This window comes from Oreochromis niloticus, linkage group LG15 (assembly GCF_001858045.2).
Source record: "Oreochromis niloticus isolate F11D_XX linkage group LG15, O_niloticus_UMD_NMBU, whole genome shotgun sequence".
NCBI lineage: Eukaryota > Metazoa > Chordata > Actinopteri > Cichliformes > Cichlidae > Oreochromis > Oreochromis niloticus.
The window spans coordinates 36508472-36532353 of record NC_031980.2 but is presented as its reverse complement, the minus strand read 5'-3'; the positions used below and the strand labels follow the sequence as shown (position 1 = coordinate 36532353).

Sequence of the window (23882 nt, the reverse complement as noted above, 5' to 3'; positions counted from 1 at the left end):
ATCCCTGCAATTAATCTACAGAAACAATAGCTTGACAGGTACATAGATGGATATTCTTAGCTTTAAATGCAAAACTATAGATCAATCTCTAGTGAAACTGTCACCTATTAAATCAGAATTATGCTGTTGGAGTGGTTTCCACTCTATATCGAGGATTTCTAACATGATTTAGTATCAACAACTTTGTAAACATATACTGCAGAATTTATACACGTGACACAAAGGTATCGCACTTTAGGAAGATTTATTGCGTTCTATTGAATAACATTAGGTTTCTGTTTTTTCTATTTAGACAGATGTTGTTTAATAGACTGATACAAGTAGGGCAATAGTTTCTATTCACCAATCCAACCGATCACTTTGAGAAAGCATGATGATCCCATTATTCCTCACAGTGTCTCGCGGATTTAGGCAAGATATAAGTATTTTTGAAGTAAAGCAGATAATGGCAATATTACCACGGGGTGAAAAAGATTTGTGTAACATATTCTGGCAGTGTTTCAACAGATACTCCACTGCTTCCTTCATTTCACTGGACTGAAATATGGCTTCGCTGTGATACTACAGGCATATTCCACTGAATAGACGTATTAGATGATTTCCAGAAATGAAATGATATCTCCCCCCCGAACCTATATTCAGTTCATGTAATTGATTCTCATCCAGCAAGTTTGACTGTATTATGTTTGTTTGAAAAGTTAAAAGAATTCGGCTAATTTCTCCCCAACCAGGCAATACTTAACCAGATTAGAGTGGCCACTTCAAGCTTTGTTGATGCATCCAAGTGAGGCAGGGCAGCCCAGCTGCAAAAGCTGATCAAAAGAGAGAGGGGGAATGTGATATTAGCATCAAGTGCTTCAGCGAGTGACTCAGACAAAAACATTGAAAAAAACATCATTATTAGACACTTCCTTTACCCATGTTTGGAAGTGAATATATCTGTTTGTCAAGCAGCTGTGTGCATCCATACATGGCATTGATTCGTACTTTAACCAGCATTATAAGGCAATTCCTCTTTTCCCTTTTGCAACCCCTTATTGGTAATATGCTAATGACATCCGCTGTGATTAGTGATTTTCTTCTAATCTTTATTCCACGGTGGCCTGAGCAATCACAGAGGTAGAGCTTCGAGATTTCGAGCAGTGAGCTTCTTCTGACTGCTCTTCCCGTCTGCCCTGACTTGATTTAATCTGAATAATAACTAAAAATTTGGATTCAAAGGCCACTGTAGTGCACCGATGCGCTTTTGCTTATTCAGGAAACACACTCAGAGGGAGACACTTTTTGGCTGTCTACCCAACCTGTTCTGAGTAAAAGGTGTTTAAAAGAGGAAATCCTGATATATTGCTACAATAATGCTTAAAAGGCAATGTGTGGCATTTAAAAAAAATCATTTGGGAAAAATTTATTAGACCTTCTTTTCATCCTACAGCCCACGTGTCAAAGTATCCTTGGGCAAAATACTGAATCCCGAGCTGCCCAAGGAGTCTGTCAGAGAGTGAATGTTAGATAAAAGGGCTCAGGTACAGATGAAAGCGTTGCATGAGTGATAGGGTGAAGGAGACTTTTAGTAGAATGCACTTTAGGAAGCATAAAATAACCAGTCCATTTAAAGAAACGGTCAGTTAATTTTACACCGAGCACTAAATAGGAAACAAAAATAAACACTGCCTGGTAAGACATGTAACCACAGTAAACTTTAGTTATTTAAACTCAGAGACATCTGCACAGAGACATCATGAACGCAAGAAAAAAAGTCCCGTGGGGATTGTGGGGGTACTCTAAATATTTCTGTGGTCTCACACTGTTTCAGGCGTTTCAAGCCTTGTCCGTCAAGAACACAGAAAAAAAGGATTATATGAATTTTCCAGTTAACTCACACCGTTAACCAAAGAGAAAGTCAGTTTAAACTCCAGCTTAGAACATTTAGGAAGACATCATTACAAAGTTCACCCCTTCCCCAAAGCCAAGTATTGAAATGAGGTCTGTCATTTATTCTAGTAATTGAAATACTTTCAGAAGTTTCTGTTGAAGTCTACCTGTAATAAAGTGTCTTTGAATGGGAAAGACTACAGGGTGCACTTACCGGTGCGAGTTTGCATTGAAATGCACTTGGAAGCCCTCCCTAATTGGCAGCCATCTCATTTGGCTTTGATATTGCACACCATCATCTGCATGAGCAGAACAGGCCATTGTCTGGGGGATGAAGTACAGGTGAGTAACAGGCTAATCGTCAAAGACAGCGCAGGCGATGCTGGGTTCAACACGAAGCCATAAAGTAACTCCAAAGTAGTGTCAATTACAGCTTATATTCATAATAAACTGAACATCCCCGCGATGTTTCGACTTAGCTCGGAATGAACTGTGTTATATAAAGTGGTAATGTGGGCAGTAAAATGTGACTTTAGACAGCGAGATCCAAGGACCTTCTAATTAAGAGCGCCATCTTCCAGACATCATGTGGAGTGATCTAATGGTGAGTGGCCATGCATGCTTTTACCTGGAGTGTGCTTTATCTACCAGTGCCTCGCAACGGGACCTTAGACCAACCCGTCTCCTGCTTTAGTGCTGAGGTATGAACTGTACGGGTCCTAGCAGCCATTCAAGGACCATTACAACCTGAGTGAAACGAATGGGCAAAGTGTTTATGCCATGTAGTACAAACAGCATCGCCAGTATGAGCTATCATAGGTGTATCTCAGCTTTGGATACAGCCATGCTGCTCCAGAAGGTGTGGCGATAGAATTCACACCACCTGCAGGAGTGAAAAAGACCTCCTGCATCGTTTCGTGATAGGGTGAAAAGAAGCATTCATGCTATTACAGTCATGCAGGTTTCATCCTCTCTTTAGCAGTCAACTATAACCCATCTCAGAGACGCTAGGTGCTAATTACAAAAGGATGAACTTGGGAACTTGGAAAGAAAAAAGCAAACAACAGAATCCAAGATAGAGGTTTAACACAGGTGCCTAATCTTCTGTTTTGGATGTTTTGGGCTCGACAGGCTCAGAGCTGCACATCCTCCTACTTGTAGGTTTATACATTTCACTCTGAACCTGTTGCTAAAAGCAGTGATTAATCATTTAACTTTCCCACAGTCATCCTCGGAGCTTCGCAGTGTATGAAAAGGGAATTCTAAGCATTAAGAAAAGAGTCGCTGCTGGTGGGACGTGACAAAGCAACGGCCCACTGACTTAACTAAAATTAAATGGACAATTTAAAGCGAGCAGAAACAGAGGAGGAGACCGTGGATTGCTATTTTCATATTTTGATATAATTATTTTCAGTCCACTAGAGAATAAAAGCAGAGAAACCTAAATTAACTCAACGGTAAGCCCCTTTTCTATTCACCTTTAACCCCCTTATATTCCATGCTCTAAAATATCTCCGTAAACAGCTTTAAATAAACACTGCTTTATTATTTTCTCTGCAAAGGTTTGTCAGACATTTGCACAACTATGTATTGGTGTGTCATAACTCTACTGAGGGTTGAAAAATGGATTTAGTTAAGTGCAGGAAGTATTATGTTTAGCTCAGGGCAAAGTGTTCTGTTGAGTTATAGCAGCCGATTACCCACAGCTCTGGTCCGAGGACTACATGGGGTATTTGTTTACACCAAAGGAAATGAAACTATTTCCATTTAACTGCCCTGATTATTGGCCTCCTTTGCTTCATTCCTCAATACATGTGAAATGTTTCCTACTGTTACAATGGGTATCTTTGCTCTGACCACAGCAAATAGAGGAAAAAAGAAAACCCCTCTGAGCGAGGAAATAAAAAAGGTGTGTATTACGTGAAGCATTGCGGACGAATCCTGTTTTCCATTATGTCTTCATAACCGAATGAGTTTTTGTGCAGAGGTGCTGATGCAATTAGCTGTTCCCCTCCTCACCGTGTGCCAGATCGTGCTTCGGTTTCAAAGAGTCAAAGAAACACTATCTTGCTCCAATTTCTGGAGACCTGTGCTTAATTTGGCCTCCTTTATCTAGCAGAGTTTTTCTTTTTCAAACACCATGTGGTTTGCTTTTGGTTGAATCCAAATAATGGACCACAATGGCGAGCAACCGGGGGCTAAGAGACTGATGTTTTAACTGTGATACATCCACATTTTTATCTCCCACTTTAACAAGTATATCCTTAAGAAACCCCACTGCTGCAGAGACCATTATCTATGTTTCAGTTATGAATAGAAAAATATCAATGCTGGAAGCAGAGAGAAAAATAGAAATAGAAATGTGGCCCTCGGTTTTTGAAAAGAGCCGAGCGTTAGGTTGAGCTTCTGCGACGTACATTGAAACACATATTTTAGCCACGTTTATCTCCATTGCTTGACAAAAGTACTGACAAAAGCTCCATATCTTGATTTCCAAGTGCATATACAGTATTTCTCCGTCTACAGTGTCAGCATAATCCCTACCAGGAGTGAGTGCCGCACAGAGAGATAGAGGGAAGGTTGTGGGCAGTGGAAAAAACGATGAGGTTGATCCCTCGTAAGCTGGCCCATGGCCTCAACCCTCCAGCATTTATCTGAGCAGCAATGGTAGTGAATCCATCACCAATCGCACAGATAAAAAGACACCCCTGCTGTCCCTGATTCTACTGCCCCCTTGAGGAAACAAAATGACAAAGGTAATAAATGCATCCAAATGCATCATTACACTCTGCGTTCAAGGTGGTTGTAGGTATCAGTCATTTTTATGAGGCTCTTATAGAGCACATACTTCAGCTATAAGTGAAATGCTCTTCTCTGCTATTTTGCAACACAGATTATGTGACACAAGTAAAAAGGCAGGCACAGTTTATTCAAAGAAAACAGACCCTGTGCCTTTAATTTTACACACACAGTGAAGTAAAGATAGAAAAAGTGTGAGAAATACACGCCCGAAATCGGTGTTTTGTTTTTTATTGATGTGGCCATTGTCTTACAGCTTCAGAACAAATCTGTGGAGCAAATCTACAATCTACTGTCTCCTCAATATTAAATTGTTACCCACCAATTACGCGAAGCACAGATGCTTCATCCAATCGGCAGCTGGTGTGCTGTATATTTCCGTTAATATTTCACATTAGCCTGTAGCGCTACATAATACCAGATGATTGCTTGTCTGTTATGGTATACGATGAGAAGTGTTCAGGGCTGCTAATGTGAGACGTCTCTGTTTACCACTTTGATGGATGGCCTCCCTGATAGGACCTGAGTTACGTTCAGGGGTGTCACAGGAAAAAGATGACAGATGGGCCCAGCTGTTTAAGATATCGACACTTTGACCAGACCATGAAGACATTAATCACAGCATGACTAAGCAGCACGGTGGGAGAACGGGTGACTTCTCTTATTAAGACACAAGTCGTGATGGTGGGAAAACCCTGTATAACACACCGTTCAGTGATCAGAAGTTATAAATATTACGGCGAAGACAATGCAGAAGCGACCCAAGGAACTTGTAACATGATTAACCGTCACCAGAGATTAGGGGCCAGTAATAAAGATAAACGGGGGGGCTGTTGATGCTGTAATATGATATCAAGGGATGGCAGATATCCAAGAAGTCAGTGTCACAATGAAAAAGAGGGCACTAATGGCTCTTTGGGATCTGAAGACTCACTCGCACCACGTTGTGTCGTTGATAACACACAACTGGTAGTAGTCGCGCCCGGAAAAGATGCTGCCATGTTATTTCTATATTGTGCCTCTCCATTAAATATTTATCCACCTTGAGCGCATCACCTTGTAGTTTATTTCAAAGACATTTATCCCTGCTACGGTGATTTCTGTGATGATCCTCTTTGATACTGACAATTATTTGAGACGCTAGTGCTGATGTTTCTTTGTTGATAAGCTTCTTATACATGTGGTAATTGCAAGACAATGATTGGCTGTGTTTTGGCTTAATATTAAGATGCACAAGTCATATCTAAAGTTTATTTAAACTTAAAAATATTTTGGGATTATTTTACTGCAGATTGATTACAGTGCAAAACTTTTCTTCTGCTGTCATAATTGATGTTAATTTCAATGCCTCACAACCTGCACAAAAAAGTGACAGAAAAGACAACAGAAGTCTAGCTGACAAATTAGACTTGAAATCGTTCATTAACATAATGTCTAGAAGTTCATTAATAACCCCGTTTTAAATTATTCATGGTCTTGTTTCACTAGATACAGCATGTTTCCTCCTGCTGAGCTCCACATCTCAATTGGCTAAAAATGGTGTAAAAAAAAGAGATGTGAGAGAACGAGGGGATGAAAATAAAGAAAAAAAATGAGAGAGAGAGAGAGAGAGAGATCACAATGCACACAAAGACGGGTCATTATTTCAGCACTGCGGGGAAGACAGTTAGACACTACTTTGTTCTGTTCAATTTGACACAACATGCAACCACAAGCGTAAACCAGCTTATACCTTATTTCAAAAAAAGAAAAAAATTATGCATGTCATAAGTATGACTGTTTGACTACCCACCGAGCTGTGTATTTGCTGCACAGCTTGGTATACTATGGATATCCCACTGTTGTGATCAAATAGTTACTTGGCCAGCATTCGTGAAAATATGGTTTCACACCAGCTGTAGCGCCGTTTCAGACATGACAAACTTAGAAGCAGCTCCTAGCTGTTTGTGCTAGCCCACTTTCCTTTCACCTTGAATTCTCTCTCGCAGTGCTTTTTACATGAAATGAACATTCTCACTGGTGAATAATTGTGCACGTTTCACTTACCCAGAAAAGCACAACCCCCCCCAAAGTGATCAGTTTGCTCGGGTCTTACAAAAACTTCATTCTATAGAGAAGCACTTTAATGCTACAGAACCCAGTGTCATCAAGGACAGCAGTAACATAGTAAACAGCAAGAAACACAATGTTTCTTCCCTCTTCTCAAACTGGAATAAAAGGGATCTCATTTTTCTTACCATAAATATTATCTCTGGTAAGTAATTTTGTGACTACAATTTGATCAGACATGCTTAATATTCTATTGAAATGCCACAGGCTTTGGCAAGCGCCCACTCAACATACCTGTGCAAATGAAAGTCATCTTATATTTGAAATGCTGAATGGTTTTAGCCAATAGTGATGAATGAATGAAAAACATATCTGCATGATTTTTCCCTCAAACATCGTTTCATACCGGGTGCTTAGCAACATTGCAGCCGAGCAGATAAAGGGAGACGGCGAGAGAAATCCTCGCTGACAGCTGCTTTCTCCAAGCTTCTCCATGTTGTAAAGATGTACCCTCAGAACTGTATTGAAACAACTGACCCCATTGTTCCCAGTGTAATTAAAGAGACCACAGCTGAAGACGCTGGGCCACATGGCCAAAAGGGGCTTTCCACACTTTTTCAGCATGCTGTCCACTGTAACGTTATGAAGAGCGACGAACAAAAGCTTCTCGTGCCGATTACCAAATTTCATAATGTCTTCTTAAAATCAAAGACTCCATAATATTTTAATTTATACATTTATGACCTTTTGTTTTGATTTCAAATTCTGCTGCACGAAGAATGTCTCAATAAATTTGCACTTGGGACACTGTGGCAATTGAAAATGGCCAATTTTTCTAATCATAAGCACTGCATAAGACTGCTTGGTTTTTGTGTTTAGATTTCGTTTTAAAAATGCTAATGCAGACCTAAAGCAGATTACTTGTATTTTTCTCTTTTGTCAGGCTTAGGGAAATTTGGAAATTTGAATAAACAGTGAGCAACTCTTGCAACATACAAATTTGTGCTGCCATAAAGGCTCATTTTCAATTAAACTTCCAATCTCATTTATCATCGTGAAGGCATTTCTCCCTGATTTATCTGATAAATCTCAACAACTGTAACACAGCTGTGTTATGGTGCTGCACAAAATTTCAGTGCCTGCAATCACGTTCCACTCACTTGTCCATGAGCCTCTGTCTGCAGCAGCTGTAAATCGAGTAATTTCACAGTAGCATGAAAAGTTGAAGACAGGCTTAGCAACAATGTCAAGCGAGACACGGAATCACATTCATCTGCCGCTGTGACTATTTGATACATATCTGCTTATGCTTTGAAAACAGACACTATATTCCTTCTACAACCTGAAATACAGTATGTCCTCATTCTGTTAGCCAGATAATGACCCGTCCGACTTCAAAACAGTCTGTTCTAATTAAAGTCCTGGTCCAAAGCGACGCTACATTCCAGAGGCAGCAATCTGATGGAGCGCATGGATTCACATGAACCAGGCACCATTACAGCACTCTTTGATCTCCAAGGGATTCATTGGATGTCAGTCATTCAGCTAACCTGGTTTTGATTTTTGGTGCACATTTGTTTTTGGAAATTGTGAATGTTTTGTTATTTCCACTAAAGACAAACAGTATGGCATAAATTAGAAAGATACAAATTGTGCGTGTGTTTATTTGGAAAATTAAAATGAAACACTAAATATTTTGGCTTCACCAATGGGAAAAATGCTTTATTGCAAAAAGGCATTGATGAGATGATTCACATTGTTTCTGTTCCCATAAGCTTATAATAGTCTTTATTGGAGAACAGAGCTTTTATTGTTCTAGGGCTATGCATGAGGCACCTAATACAAATAACAAGTCTATAATCCAATAGCCACGCAATACATATTGTGAACAATACAAAGACCAATAAGAGTTGGAGTGACAGCACTTACAAAGGGCATGTACGTCCTTCCAGCTGTGGCCTAGCTGCAGCTACTGTTAGCATCTAATAGTAGTGGTTCTGGAATAGGAATGTAGCATCAGAAAGGCACACTGCACACTTGTCTCTCACATACTACAGTGGATTTGTCCTCCCGCTACTTTCAGTTTGAACTGACTTTTTACACTATTTGCAGATCACAGTGGTTTGTTCACCATTGGGACAATGGGGAAAATGATCCATTTCCATATAACTGAAATAATACCAGTGCCTTCAGTTATCATCGGCTGTTTCTCTCAAAGTGTGATTGACAGACAAAATAACACATGGGGCATCTTCAAGAGAACAGCAATAGCTTGCATTACTGTTTTGACTCCAAAGAAGTATGCTAGCATCGGGCTGTTTGAAAGACATATCACAATTTAGCGACTGTTTTTTTTTTTAACACTGTCAAAAAGAAGTTGACAGGTTTTTAGGATTCAGTTAAGGTTCTACAAAGAAAGACATTAAAGCCGAGAAAGTAAAAACAACAAATCTACATACCAAAAGCACATTTGCCAAAATGTTTGGACTTTGTTTTTGTTTGGGAATGTTTCACATGCCATTTTGCACATTATAAGAAAATTTGATGGAGGATTTGGTCATGAGTGAAAAGGGAATTACACCATTTTTGGTAAGGATCCGACTTCAAGACCACCGCAGATATGGCAGTTTAATTTCAGAATGTTCCAAATTACATTTTGCACATTAAAAGAAAATATGATGGAGAGTTTGGTCATGAGTGAAAACAGGTGCATAGTTTCTTGGATTTGGCTTCACCTCCGATGTGGGAGTTTAAGAAAACTTTACGCTTGGGATTTTAACCGCCATGGTAGTTTCAAGAGTATAATTGCAAAATCTGATAGCATTTTGCCAACATGATGCTTCTGCAATATAATAAAACGGTGATCAGTCTGACTTGAAATTTGGCACAACTCATCCATGTGCTTTTCCCAGGAAGGATAAAAGCAGCAATCAGCTGAGCAGGTGTGTGCTGATAAATATCTGGACCAGATGCAGTTTTCTAAATTTGTCCTGTTTAAATAAAATAATGAATTTAGAGGGCTGTGCTGTTTTGGTAGATGTATGTATTTTGGTTATTAAACTTGAGTTCATCTGCTGCTTTCGAACAAGTAAGGTGGCGCTGCTTAAAACCCATTATTGTCGGCCTGTATCTGCAGACACAGTGGTAAAAATGTTCTTTGTAAAGGCTTTTGCATACTCGAGCCCGTCGTCTTTCACTTCAAGGCAAGGCTATGAAAACAGCTTCATAAATGAGCAGTTAAGGTTCTTAACAGCTTTACAGCACACGTTAAGATGTTTGCCACATAATTACATACTGCGGTGATTTGAAAATAGTACACAGCAAAATTATAATTTTTATCGCCTGTCCCCTCCATTCCTCAGAGGGTTTGTCATTCCGTTGAAAGAAATGATACGAAATCCCTCCAGAAGAAAAACAACCGACTGTGAACCATTATCAGCCAAAAGTGATGCCAGAATTGCTTTGACCAGTGCATGAAACGCCACAAGTTTAGTCATCCTGTTTTCTGCACACACATACGTGCTCCTATGCAAACACCAGTTTGCCGCTCAGCACACTAAAATCTATATATTCCATAAATTAATGGAATATATAAAGATGAATGCTTCTGAAATTCTAATGACTGTTAAGAGTCTAAGAGGTGCTACTATTTTCTTTTGGGAGGTTTGAATCCCTAAAGCATAAAAAATGAACATAACTGCTTAAATGTGTTTTGTTGATTTTCAATGAATCAACCAGCTGTGCCTCTGTGCCCAACTCACCCAGATGCCAGAAACTGTTACGAGGTGGGCAATACTTCACTGTTCTGTGATTAGCCAATACATCAAAGTTTATAACCTAACACATCAATTTTACTTGGGTAGATTAAAAAAAAGGAAACTGACCAAAGCACATAGTTCCCACACATTTATGACATCTATTATAAATCAGCTACATTTTCATGTTCATTTATCTTTACTGGAACATTTTAGTTTTCCAAACCATATATTTCCCATTTTGTTATAATTAAACCATTCCTGTTTAATCATAAGTTGGTGTTTTCTCGTTGTTGTGTTTCTTGCACGTGGACAGAATGCATGGTGGGCCTTCATGTTTGTGTTCACCTCCAGCACCAGGTTAAGGACGCAAATCATACCCATCACATTATGGAAAACTGCTCTGAGCTAGTTTTGATCTTTCGATATTTAGCCAAGGTTATCTTTGGCCAAATGAGACTAAAGTGGAGACGCCACGTTCGGAGAAAACCAAATGCAGCATATCAGCACATCTCATAGTGGAGGGCCCATGATTTGGTCTTGTTTTGCACCCACAGGAGCTGCGCACTTTGCAGTCATTGATTTAACAGTCAACCATGAACTCCTCTATACCAAAGTATTCTAGAGTCACTGCGAGGCCATCTGTCCGGCAGCTAAAGCTTGGCCCGATTCGGGTCATGCAGCTGGACAGTGACCCCAAGCACAGCAGCAAATCTGCAACAGAATGCCTGAAAATAAAGAAATCAAGCAGTTGTAATGGCCCAAAGTCAAACTTTAAATTGGACAGGATGTTGTTATATTAACTGCATGATCACCAACGTACCTAGTTACACTTTAAGCCAAGCAATTTTGGACCCCCAACTAACCATCCAGTGATCTTTCAAAACCACGACGTGAACAGAATTGAACAATTGTGATTTTTTCACAAGATAAATCCTTCACTATCATCACACCTGTCCATGCGTTGTCATTTATTGTACTTATCATAAAAAAGTTGTATTAAATCTTTGTGTCACATTTTGTCTGACACTGACTTTTGCAGGTATTTGAATCATTGAATCAAATTTAAAGATGTGCCAGCAAGTGTGAAAAAATGTTTCTTCCAGTGTTGCCTCACTTTTGAAAAGTCCGTTTCAGCCACCTGACAACCTAAAGTACGTTTCTGTACAACAGCACACAGACAGGCTCTCATGTGTGTGACACAGACAGATATGTCTTAATATTAACACTAAGGAAGCCACCTTCACGATATGAACTCCCAGGTGCTAATGAGATCACTTCTTCCTGCCAAAACTCCAAATTATCACCGTGTCACTGCAATTGATTTGAAATAATGTTATCCATAATGTTACAGCAAAGATTGATAATTTCAGTAGGTAATAGACCACTGCTACAACAACCCACACATTTCATTATTTTTAATTAGACCCACCTTTTTAGTCCATTAGCACCAGCTGCTACACCAGTGTGTTCAACTTGTGAACCTCTTTCCTGCTGATTAACATTACCATCCTCAGACTAAAGGCCATCCTGTTTTTCAGCATTTTCCAATTCAGGAATAATCGAGAGATTTCAGCCTTTCTCCCCTTCACAGCATACTAGATGGGCTGCCAGTACACCAAGGGACTAATAGAGACACAATTCTGGGCAATTTGCAGTACCCCCTTACCTGAATCTTCGCAACAGGAAACAAAACTATAACTCCCAAGCAACTCCTAAACAGAGAACATTCATTGTCAACACAGTTGGGCTATGAGTCAACCAGGGACTATTTGCTGTAGGCCAGCTCTTGCCATCCAATAAGTGAGCATCGAGACCAAAATCACCTCTGCATTAAACAGTGCAAGGGGATCTGTTTTTATTTATTTATTTATTTTTTCCCACATGGTGAGAAAGTTGCTGAAAGGCTGTAAGAACAGACTCTGCTTTCAGTTTAAAAAAAAAAAGAAGATGGGAACTACAGACAATTATTGTGAAAATTCTGATAGTTTGTGATATAATCACAAAAAAAGGAATGTTTTCGTTCAAGCTTTGGACACAAAATCCCACATTTAGGAAATATTTTTGAGTCCAAAGCATGTACTTTTGAAGCGAAAGCAGGTAGGTGTCACCATAGCAACCAGAAAAGCAACATTTGTAACAGACTGGCAAACTCTGTAATTTTTTCCAAACCATATTTTTTCTAAACTAAACCAAGCAGCTGTTGATGGCGAAACCAAGCCAAGCAAGATCATAGAAATAGTGTAAAATGTATGATGTGTATGAATAGGGCTTGGGTCTGATGACTTGCTCCTCCGCCATCGCTCCAACCTCAAAAAACTTTTTCCTCGCTCTCTTGTCAATACATATTAAAGCAGGCTGATGGAAAGTTGTGTTCAGGGACATGAAATTCTGTTGGGAAATTCATGTCCAGCAACACAAATCAATAGATTAAAGGTTGAGACTATTTCACAAACTACCCCGAGGCGGGGTTACATACACAGTCGTAGCCTGGCCATCAACAGTTACTGATTCCCAAAACATTACAATGATTAGGCAAAAAAGCAAAATTAAACTACACAAAAAAACTCTGTAACACAGAGAGCTGTACTATGAAGCGGGGTTTAGGCTTAGTGAGGTAACGTTAGGGTTAACATCCTATCCTGCTGCGGCACAGGTTAATAGTGAATGGTGATCGGCTGATTTGAAACAGGTATGATTCATCAATTCTTTGGAAAATAGCTTCACCAATCCTGGAACATCTCTTGGGCTGCAGATAGGTGAAGATTTTAAATAGTGTTTAAATTCTTTATCTTTCCCTGATAACATTCATTGATTTTTTAAAAATCCTTTTTGTCCTTGGCTGACAACATGTTTAATGTTCTATAACCATTAATATGTGAGTGTAAAAACAGGCCACCATCAGGACGTAATATCAATAGGCTCTCCTACCCACATCTAAACATGAATTTAGTGGAATAAAAGTTATAATCCATCGTATTCTTCAGTGTCTTAATGATAAACCTGTAATACTATTCTGGTTTTAAAACGTTAACACTTTATTAATGTACTAGGTCTTTTCCAGTCTCATTGACCAAAAAACTTAAATTGTACACACATGCAGTACTTTTATTACTTTTCCTTTTTCCACAAACTCACATCGCTCCTTTGGCTTCAGCAGCAATTTAGCTTTCAGCCTTTGCTCTGTGTTTAACTTCTTCATATTTCTAGAATATTATAGTTTTGTCTTAGTAAAATCAGTTGGTCAGCTGCCACTGTACTAATCAGCATTTCCAGTTGGGCACTGCACACGAATGCATTTTTAGGTAGTTTTTAGATATCTTTTATTTTTCAAAAAAAATAAAACACAAAATAAAAAAAACTAATTTTACAGATTATATGTCGTCTACTGGACAGCATCTTTAGTTAAAAAAATCAGCTGTCAACTAGTTTTTGTTTTTTGTTTCTTTACAACATTTCATAAGCTGACACATGAGCCTGGTTATGGCATCGCATTTTCCCCTCACATCCGTACGTCTTGTGTTCCAAAGAAAACAGACATACATTTCTGGTTTTAGTCTAAACAAACTGATTTTAGAAGAATGTAAGCATTCATTGTCAAAAGTGGCATCTGTTTGCTGTAAGTTGGCTGTAAAAACCAATAGTGTGACTGCTGCTCTATGTCCGGGTGAGGTCAGTGGAACAATCAGCATCACCTCAGGGAACGGCCTGTCATCACCTGTGTAGTTTTTGCAGCACTAAGAAGCAAAGATGTTTTAACAGCAACTGCAGTGGGACGTATGGATCTGGCAGACAGCAGGTCACTGTGACTCTAAGGGAGGTGACAGACGGATTTCTGCGGTGCTGAATGGAGTATTTCCCCAAAACAAAAGCCACCACCGCTTCTATTGGAGCGAGTCTTGTAGTAGCAGCGTGTAATATCCTCAAGTTGTCTTTTTTCTTAGGCTTTCTCTGCTGTATTGTTTATTGCATTATTTCCAAGACAGTGATGACATTAATTTGCTTTTCTATTTGGCCCTGTGAAGTTAAGCAGTTTAATTTCTTTCCATTTTTAGGTCCGACCCTTCTTTCATCTTTGGAAAGCCCCCCAGGGAGATGTCTCTCTGCTACTGACCTCTCTCCACTCTTGAACATGAAAAATCTTTCTGCATACAGGCCTGATTATGCAAACACTGAGTCCGTTCCTCAAATGGGAGATGACTTGAACCTGCATAATTTCCTGAATGTGTATTTTTTTTTTTTTTTTTGGTTGGATGATGAATAGGGAAACATGTTGTTGCTCATACCTGCCCAACTGTAGCTCATCCTTCTTCCTGTTACCTTGGGCCTAATTTAATAACCAAAAACTCACTCAGCCAACTGTGATCCTACTGTGCACCCTGATGGCAGAAATATGTGTAAACACCTGCACTAATTACCTTCTCAGGCAGATTATTTATGAAATGCATTAAAGCATGTGTAAAACGATTCATTGGTCAGAATTCGGAGCAATTTTTCACTCGACCATCCAAATATCTTCCAGCCCAAGGGAGGCAGAGCACGTTTCCAATGAAACTAAACGGCATTATCGCTTCGTGACTGTTCATTTTCAGGATTGTTTGCGCTGCGGAGACTAAACAAGATTATCAAATAGACAAAGATGAGGATTGCTGTGTGCTTTAAATCAGACCACACTGATTGTTTATGTTAGATGCAATCTCCTTAATGTGTTTATCATCCTGTGGACATTGGAGGGTTTTTTCTTTTATGAATTTGACTAAATTCAGTTCAGACAATACCTGTTTCTTAGGATCTGTATCTCTCGTTAATAACCTTCGCCTAGATATGCTTCTTAAATATTTTCTTTCATGAAGTTTGTCAGACTGTATTGACTGCACTGCAGGTGCTGAGTAGAGGACAAAATTAGCACGGCACTCAGCCTTGAGTGTTCAGGAGGACTAATTGAGCCAAAACTTCTCTGAGATAGACATCTCTGATTACATTACATCAGTGAAATATTCTTGTCTCACAAGTGTGCTGATACTGGAACGACAATGAACGAGACAAACCTCCGTAATGATTAACAGTGGGTAATGATTTTACATATCTACTAATTTTGCATGTTTGGTTATCTTGTACCAGAAGTTACTGGGAGGCAGCCAAATTGATCGCAAAAATTTGTATTAATTTTCAACCGTAATGATGAATGAATCAAATTTGAAGAGTCTAGTCAAATCCATTACTATCTCATCAGTGGAAATGACAACAGATAATAGATTTTCAGACCCCGCCGTTCAAGTGGTGAATCATTTAATATAGTTTATACAGTTTAATGAGATCCACTGATAGCCTTTCAACAGACACAGAAAGGTGGCAAAATCTCGCATCACGCCCAGTTTAAAATTTAAAATCTCAAACGAGCGCTTCACTTAAGTTACTGAAGGTTTTGCTTTAATAGAAAAGGTTTAAAGACATTTGATGAAAAACAGACAAACCTCAACACAGCTTCCTAAAAGGAAGGAGATTTAGCCACGGTGGTTTGATAATACAATCTAAGCCTCTGACTGCAAAGATGGTGGCGAGACTCAAGAAGTTTAATGCCACTGTGCAAGAAACACTTTTTATTTCTTCAGTGGGATGAAAAGAGCCGGTTATCTCAAGCCGGGCTACGGGATTGAGATCAGATCGATTCACATACTTTTTCTGGTGCATGATATCAGCACACTTCCAATCAGTTTATGATAGGCTACTTTGTTTGCCATGTGCACCAACCCACTGTTGTGCATCCCTAAATGCTGGAGCCACACTGCTAAGAACTGCTGAGCATTCAAAACAAATAAACAGCAGCCGGCAGTTTCGGTTAATGATATGACAGCACGCTTTAGCAAACCTTGTGAGCAGAGTCGCGTTGAGTTTAAAAAAAAATTGTGCTCTATTTTTTTTACATTTGAATATCAGTGCTGATTGAACAACAAACTGATGTTTCGCTCAACTGATAAAATCAGAAAACTGCAAAATCAAAAAGTCCTGTGACAACTGAGTCGCTCTGATATGTGCCAAATATATTTAAATTGCTCTACTTATTTTAATGTTGGTCTACTTTATGCTAAGAGCTCGGTGCTGTGTGTAGGGGGGGGGGAAGGGGGGATTTTAAAGTATTGGGTCAGCCTTGGTTGTGGTAGATACTTTGGTAGAGTGCTAATGGACTGTGATCAGGATTGGGGGCAAAAGTTGGGCTGGGAAATCCCTAAAATCAATTTTATACTCAAGGGCAATCCAAAAATGTATGCAGCATCCAATTATTTAATATCTGAATGTTGTAGAATCTTAAAGTCCCATTTCCTGCTAAGGGCAGCAGTTACTGTACTGCAAATCATGGAAATGTGTTTGCCTTGACTTTGCATTTATTAGCTGGGTTTATTCGTGCTCTAGCAGGTGACAGCTAGTCGGATGTGACAGAGTGCAATATTATCCCTCAGACACAATCTCCGCAATTTCAGACAGCTACATCATGAGAGGATGATGTGTTTGAATTATTGATGCATTGTCAAGGTTGAGTGCATCATGCTTTTTAAGGGACTGCGAATACAAGGAAAGCGTTTTTTTTAAGAAAAGGAATACTTCAAAGTCTAATATCACACAATTAGAGAGATATTAGTACACTAGAGCTATATAATGATTACCCCCATCTGAGCACAGCAAGGCTAAGAGATGTAGCTTTTGATGACCACAGAGAGCAAAGAAAGGGACTTCTGACGGATCCTTCTATCTTCCCCTTGCAGTTGTAGCATTTGATTCATGAACGCTGCGACTCATGCACGGGAGAAGTGTTATAATTAACTATGAGGGATAAATGCATCACACGGCGATTATCCTAATTACTTGAGATATTCTGGAAGTTCACTATAGCATCAGAGCTCTTCTCAGTGTATTTGTTTCATATGGGTCCCTTGGAGACACTAAAACACAACAGCTGTTTTATTTAAATGCAGAGCACCTGAAGTTGAAGTAATTTATTGCCTCCACAACTTCAATTACAAGAGGAAAACATCAGTTTCTGCTTGCACAGTTTAAAGAGTTGTGTCACTTGGTGGAGACTCTGTTTTTAAAAAAATCTATCTAATTGCTCTCGCACAATTCGCCCTGTATTTTTAGCGCTTGTAACCCAATCGTCACTCCCTATTCACCTGGCCCGTAGACTAGCCTGCAGGCAAGAAGTCATTTGAAATGTGATTTAAAAATCTGTGAACTTATCCTTCAAAGTGACTCTTTATATTGAACTCACAACAACTCAAAGTTGCGAGCATAATGTGTCTGTGTTGTCAGCCATATTAACAAAGTGAACACACCATTAAACAATGTCATTAACCACCGACTCATGCTAATGTCTTCGTTTAACTATCAATGACGCTTAGCTTACTGGTCTGAAAGGGAAATCTGTTTTCTGGATTATTAGTCCAAAATAGAAATTCAGTGAGCACTTCGAATGTTGTTGTGGTGCTTGAGAGGGTGGGACACTGCAGTTAAATTGAATTGAAATAATTCAAATGGCAAGGATGGGCAGTGTAGGACTACTTGTGATTGTGTTTATTGATGTATTTGTGAGTGGTTAGCACGGAGTCAATGAATTGGGTGTTGCTTTTATACTATGTCCTTTGCAATATCCCATTTAGCATGCCCATCTAAATGCTAATAAGAAAAAGGCTGTTTTGGAATTGCTCAGTATAACTGATGTGCTAATTCACTGATTGCTAACTAACTGTAACTTTGTGGCAATTTAAACTTAACATGACACCTGTAACGTTTTGTTTTTATGAAGATAGTTTTGCAGCAACTATTATCAGTGTGTTTTGAGGCATATATCGCCCCAACAAGCTCAGACCAAAACTTTGTCATTCATCTCTTTTGAAGCTTCTCCACACTTCTTTCTCACCACATTGCACAGATACCATCCCACGGAGGCGACAAGATGCTCAACAAATATGACCCTGAAAGCACCCAAAGAATATTTTTAACACATTTTTGTTGGCACTGTAGTGACACATGTCATTATGACCTCAGGTCACGCTGTTCTTGCGCGTTCTTGACTCTACCCAGGTGAAGGATCAAAATCATAATGCTTAGTCGGAGGCCTTAAATCCTTCAGCTAGTTTAAAAAACATTGTTGTCGGCCCCTGTGACTTTAGTTTCTTTGTGACATTCTCATTCAGTGGCTATATTAATCAGCCTCAGCCCGTAGGCCCAAACAGATGGCTTTGATAACTCGCTTAAAGCGGTCCAAAACTCTGCAGATAGCGCTACAGTAAACTAAACATCCATCTTTGGCTCTACGCGTTCCATTCCCCATGCAAACAGAGTCATTATACTCACGGCTTGGGGGAAAGATTCCCTGTCACACAGCCTAACCCTCTTCTCTCAAGGATTTGGATCCTTGTCAGCTGTATTTCTTAAACTAGTCGAGTGGCACTAATGTTAAGTGAGCGTTACTGGCTCCAGCCACCTTGAATATACAGACATTTAACCCGACTTTTTTGTCATCTGTTCAAAGTGACATTAAAGCAAACTTTCAAAATCTGTTTCATTTATTCATTTATATTTTAAATTGTTTATTTCCTTTAAAGCGTCGTCTACCGGACTTGAATAATGATGCAGTGCTTTTTTACACCTCTGTCAGCCTACATTTATTTTAGACACGTTTGCTCAAGGTAAGAGGAAATACAATCACTGCATGGCACAAACTTTTTTCTTCTTTTCCTTTAGTCACAGCCTGTTTTATCTTGAAGAATTAGTGTAAAAATAGATACACAAAGTGAGCTCCTAATTAATTTAGGGGCTTTTTGGCTGTGTACTCCTCGTTCGTTGGGTTTCCACTGATGACTTTAAAGTACAGTCAGTTTAATTTAATGCTTTGCTCATCCATTTCATAAGAACAATTACACATCTATAGCACTTTTGATAGATAGCCATCTCATTTCAAGGTGACTCAAGTATTTGAGAAGTAATACAGTATTTAATGTAGCTTCACAAATGACACTTCCAAATTGCTAAAATTTATGCAGTGGCTTAAAACAGCCGGCAATCCTTAGTCACCGTGAAGTATGTCTTAAATTTAGCTAGCCCTGTATTCAAGGATAAAATTATTTTGGCATTTAGAAGCGAGTGGTTCTGCTCAGTGTTTTGTAGCATGTTTATTGTTATTTTTGTGTATTTTGAGAATGTGGGTAATGACTCAGCAGCCTGGAGCCCAGCTACAGTCAGTGCTGATTAAGTTTAGATTACTTCGTCGTACGTACACACTTGAATGTTTCCATCTGTAGGTTTAAGATTCACTGGAACATCTGCCTAAACTCTTTATGTGTCATTGCCTTCTCTTGGCTAACATTCATTTTCTTTGCTTAATAAACTGCAGTTGTTTATCACACTGATTCATTGTCATTCAAGTGCTATCCTGTGTAACATTCTTCGCTCAAAAAAAGTCTGTGATTCATTTATTTATCTCATTTTTAATAACTCTTTTTTTAAAGCTTGCATTGTTTCCTCTGTTTCCTGTAAAACACCCTTTATAAATAATTCTGGATGAACTTGAGTCGACCTTCTCGAAACACAGATTTACAGTGTACGGTACAAAGAACACGTTTCATCGTTACTCATTCCTCTTTGAAGAATCTGAATGTGAAACAAACAAAAATCACAATCAAAATGTAAAATCAGTGTAACGCTGCCACCACTGAGCACCAGGGTCTTCAACAGACCCTAACTGTCACAGCGTGTTAAACATGTGCACACCAGACACTTACGTGTCCTGTTACATTACAGCAAATTGTCTAAAACACAGGAGAGTAAAATATAATTAGTGATTTTACTTGTTTCTGAGGTTATGTTGCCAATATTTTGCAAAGTACTGTATTTTGTGAGTGTTGACTGTGTTTGTTCATGACAAATGATGCCATGTAATATTAAGTATAAAGAAATATAGTTGAGAGTGAGCATAACAAGAGAAGATGAGATGAAAGCATCCAGCCACCCCCAAGTCCTCATTTGACTTCATCAGTCTGTCTGCTTTTCTTACTTTTTGGTAAAAAGCAGCTTACACAACACAGTCTTTATGCACCATCTTTGTTTGGTCAGACTGGCATACAGTCTTGTGAAAAGGAAAATGCACCTTTTTCAGTTTCAGGGTTTTATATGTGTCAAATCTTCAAACAACCTGAGTAGAACAACATATAACATATTACACTGTGTCATTATTCCTTTAACAAAAGCCAAACCAAACTGAAGAAGCAGTGTGTGAAAAACTAAGCATACCCCATGCTTCACGGGCACCTTTAGCACCAGTAACGCCAATAAATTTGCTGTATTACTTTATCAGTCTCTCACATCATTGTGGAGGAATTTTGGCCCGCTCTTCTTTACAGCCTTGCTCGAGCTCTCAGAAAGTACTGCTGCAGCATTTCAATCGGGTTGAGCTCTGCACTTTGAGCCATTGGAACACCTTGATTCTTTTCTTTTTCAGCCATTCTGTTGTAGATTTGCTGCTGTGCATGGGATTTATTGTCCCGTTGCATGACCCAATTTGGGCCAAGCTTTAGCTGTCGGACACATTTCACTCTGGAACACTTTGTTATACAGAGGAGTTCATGGTCGACTCTGACTGAAAGGGGCCCACGTTTTGTGGCTGCAAAACAAGCCTGAATCATCATCCCTCCACCACGACTGACAGTTGGTTTGAAGTGTTTGCACTGATATGCTGGGTTTGGTTTTTGCCTAATACAGAGCTGTGCATTATATGGTCTCCACATTGGTCTGTTATGTCCAAAGGACATTGTTCCAGAGGTCTTGTGGTTTGTTCAGATGCAACTTTGCAAACCTTAGCTATGCTGCCAGGTTCTTTTTGGAGAGAAGAGGCTTTCTCCTGGCACCTCTTCCAAACAAGCCATACTTTTTCAGTCTTTTTTATCTGTACTGTCATGAACTTAAACATTTAGCATGCTAACTGAGGCCTGCAGAGCCACAGTTGTAGCTCTTGGGTTTTTTTGCAATTTCTCTGAGTATTGCATGATCTGACCTTGGGATGAATTTGCTGTAATGCCTACTCCTGGGAAGATTGGCAACTGTCTTTAACATTTCTCACTTGTAAATAACCTTTTTTCACTTTCAGAACAGTGTAGTGGATTCCACATTTTACTAACAAACAAAAAATCCCAAGTTCGATCCCAGGAGGAGATGCAAATCCCTTTGTGGTTGCGTCAGGAAGGGTATGCAGAATAAAAAAAACTGCCAAACCAAACATGCATAGCAACCCACTGTGACGACCCGTTGTGAATGAGGGAGCAGCCAAAGGTAGCAGTGGGACTGTAGAAAAGGGGACTTCAGTTTGTTTAAAAATGGCCTCATAACCCTTCATGGGTTGATGGGCAGCAACAATTGCTCCTCTAAGATCAATGCTGACGTCTTTCCTCCTTGGCATTACATTAACACACAGCTGAATGCTCTGGACCCGAAAACCCAAAACTTCTCCTCTTACAGAGGCGCTCACACTTGCTGACGATCAGTTCATCAAGTGCATTTAAAACGTAGCAGCACCTGGTGGCCTGTTTATCCTCTGAATTCCTTACGGGTGTAATGCTTTGTACATTTTGGCTTAGTTTTTGTTGAATAAATGATGTCATGGTGTAAAATCTCAATACCTCATTTTAAGACCAGGTTATATCTTATTATATCCTGATATGTTAAAACGATCGAAATGAATGAGTGTGTACTTTCTCTTTCACGTGACTCTGTTGGTACACTATCAAATTCTCACAAAGACAGTGAAAAATTTGCACCTCAAAAACGTTCACAACCACAACCAACTTCAGGAAAAAACAGCGTTACAGTATTACAACAGGTACCAAAAAGATGTCCGACATAAAAGATTTGGCTGTGCACCTTTAAAAGCAATCGCTTTTTCTCTGTTGATTGTGAGGAGCCATGTCCAAATATACACCTATATAATAAAACTGCACTTACACCCATATTTTAAAACATTTTTACGTGCACAATTTGTTTTTCATGGCAAAAGCTGCAGCTATTAGGCCAGTATTCAAATGAGGCATTTGGCAAAAAACCCCATATTTCTCTCACAAGACACTAGCGTTGTTTTTCCCCGACCTAGCTGTATACAACTATTACAAGTACAAATTGGACACAGCTTCATGGAATCCTGAAAACTGGGCAGAGAGTGACTGGTGGGCAGATGGGCAGTGGATAAAGTCTTTTATTTCCACCATTGAGCAGCTCCACACCTTGGATAATAGGAGCCAATTCAGTTCAGCCCATAAAAAGGTTTATCAGTTCCTGTCAGCATGCCCTGCAGGGGTGAGGCGACAAATAACAAGGTAGTGAAAAAGAAAAGTGGTAGGAGTCCAGCTCCCTAACCTGTTCCCCCGTGCCAATGGCCATCTGCATTTTCAAAAAACTCTCATTTCCGCTTATGACTCGAGATAGAAGATTAGAGAGTTAAAAGTCATGTTTGAGCAGCATTAGAAGGCGATACTGAGGTCACGTGATGTGAAGATGCTGCACTCCGTGCATCTTAGCAACGTCACAAAATGTCAAGCACTTTGTAGGCTGCCTGGTAAAAGAGGACTCGCTGTGATTGTTACGTTTCACGGGATAGTCGATTTTAGAAAACGATTCGATTAAAATTAGCATCGTATTTACTGCTGTATACAAAAAATAAAGACACAGAGTTGCAAGTTGTGTATTTTAATCATTTGAAAAAAAAACTGCTTTGGCACCAAGGTTAATGTTCTTTTGATATTTATATTGCTAAAATAAAATTACCGTATTTAAAATGTTTTAATGATTCGGTCAATGAGGTACACACAGTCTTCTGCACTTCAGAATATCTATTTCTGGGAAAGGATTCAATTCAAGTGCAGGAGGATGAACAAACCGTGTCAAATTATAGCCCTCATCCTGATTTGACAAGCTTGTCAGATCCAAACTAAATTTCCGTCTCTACCTGTATATATATTTTTAAAGTGACCTTAAACCCAAATAAACCTGGAGGTTCTCTCCAAAAGCCAAAAATAAGGTTTCACTATAACAGACTAGATTTAAGGAATTACTGGACTCAGTTTGAAAATAGACAGACTTTTTTTTTCCTGTCAAAATACAGGCAACTTTCACATGATGCAAAACTTTGATGAGGAGGAAGAAGAAGAAACGAGACAAGGTTTTTTTTTTAAATTTCTACAGTGCATTTTATGCACAGAAAATAGTAATTATATATATATAGATATATATATATATCTATATATATATATTAATTGTATATATATCTGTAGATATAGATATATATATGTGTGTGTGTGTGAGAGAGTATTATTTTTTCCCCCCTTTTTGAGAAGTGTTGGGAGCACAGTCGTGAGAGCTCCTCCACTG

At 39.2% G+C, this 23882-nt stretch overlaps 1 long non-coding RNA gene across 4 annotated transcripts in view; it reads right to left on the bottom strand.

The window, feature by feature from the left end:
- LOC109194852 (uncharacterized) overlaps window positions 1–23882 on the bottom strand; it is an 83316-nt gene that overhangs the window by 23887 nt on the left and 35547 nt on the right. For all 4 annotated transcript variants that reach the window (XR_003214090.1, XR_003214091.1, XR_003214092.1 and 1 more), the window contains 3 exons: window positions 2501–2619; window positions 2087–2196; window positions 744–812 (listed from right to left, as the gene is read on the bottom strand). This is a non-coding gene — a long non-coding RNA (uncharacterized LOC109194852). The remainder of the gene's footprint in view (window positions 1–743; window positions 813–2086; window positions 2197–2500; window positions 2620–23882) is intronic.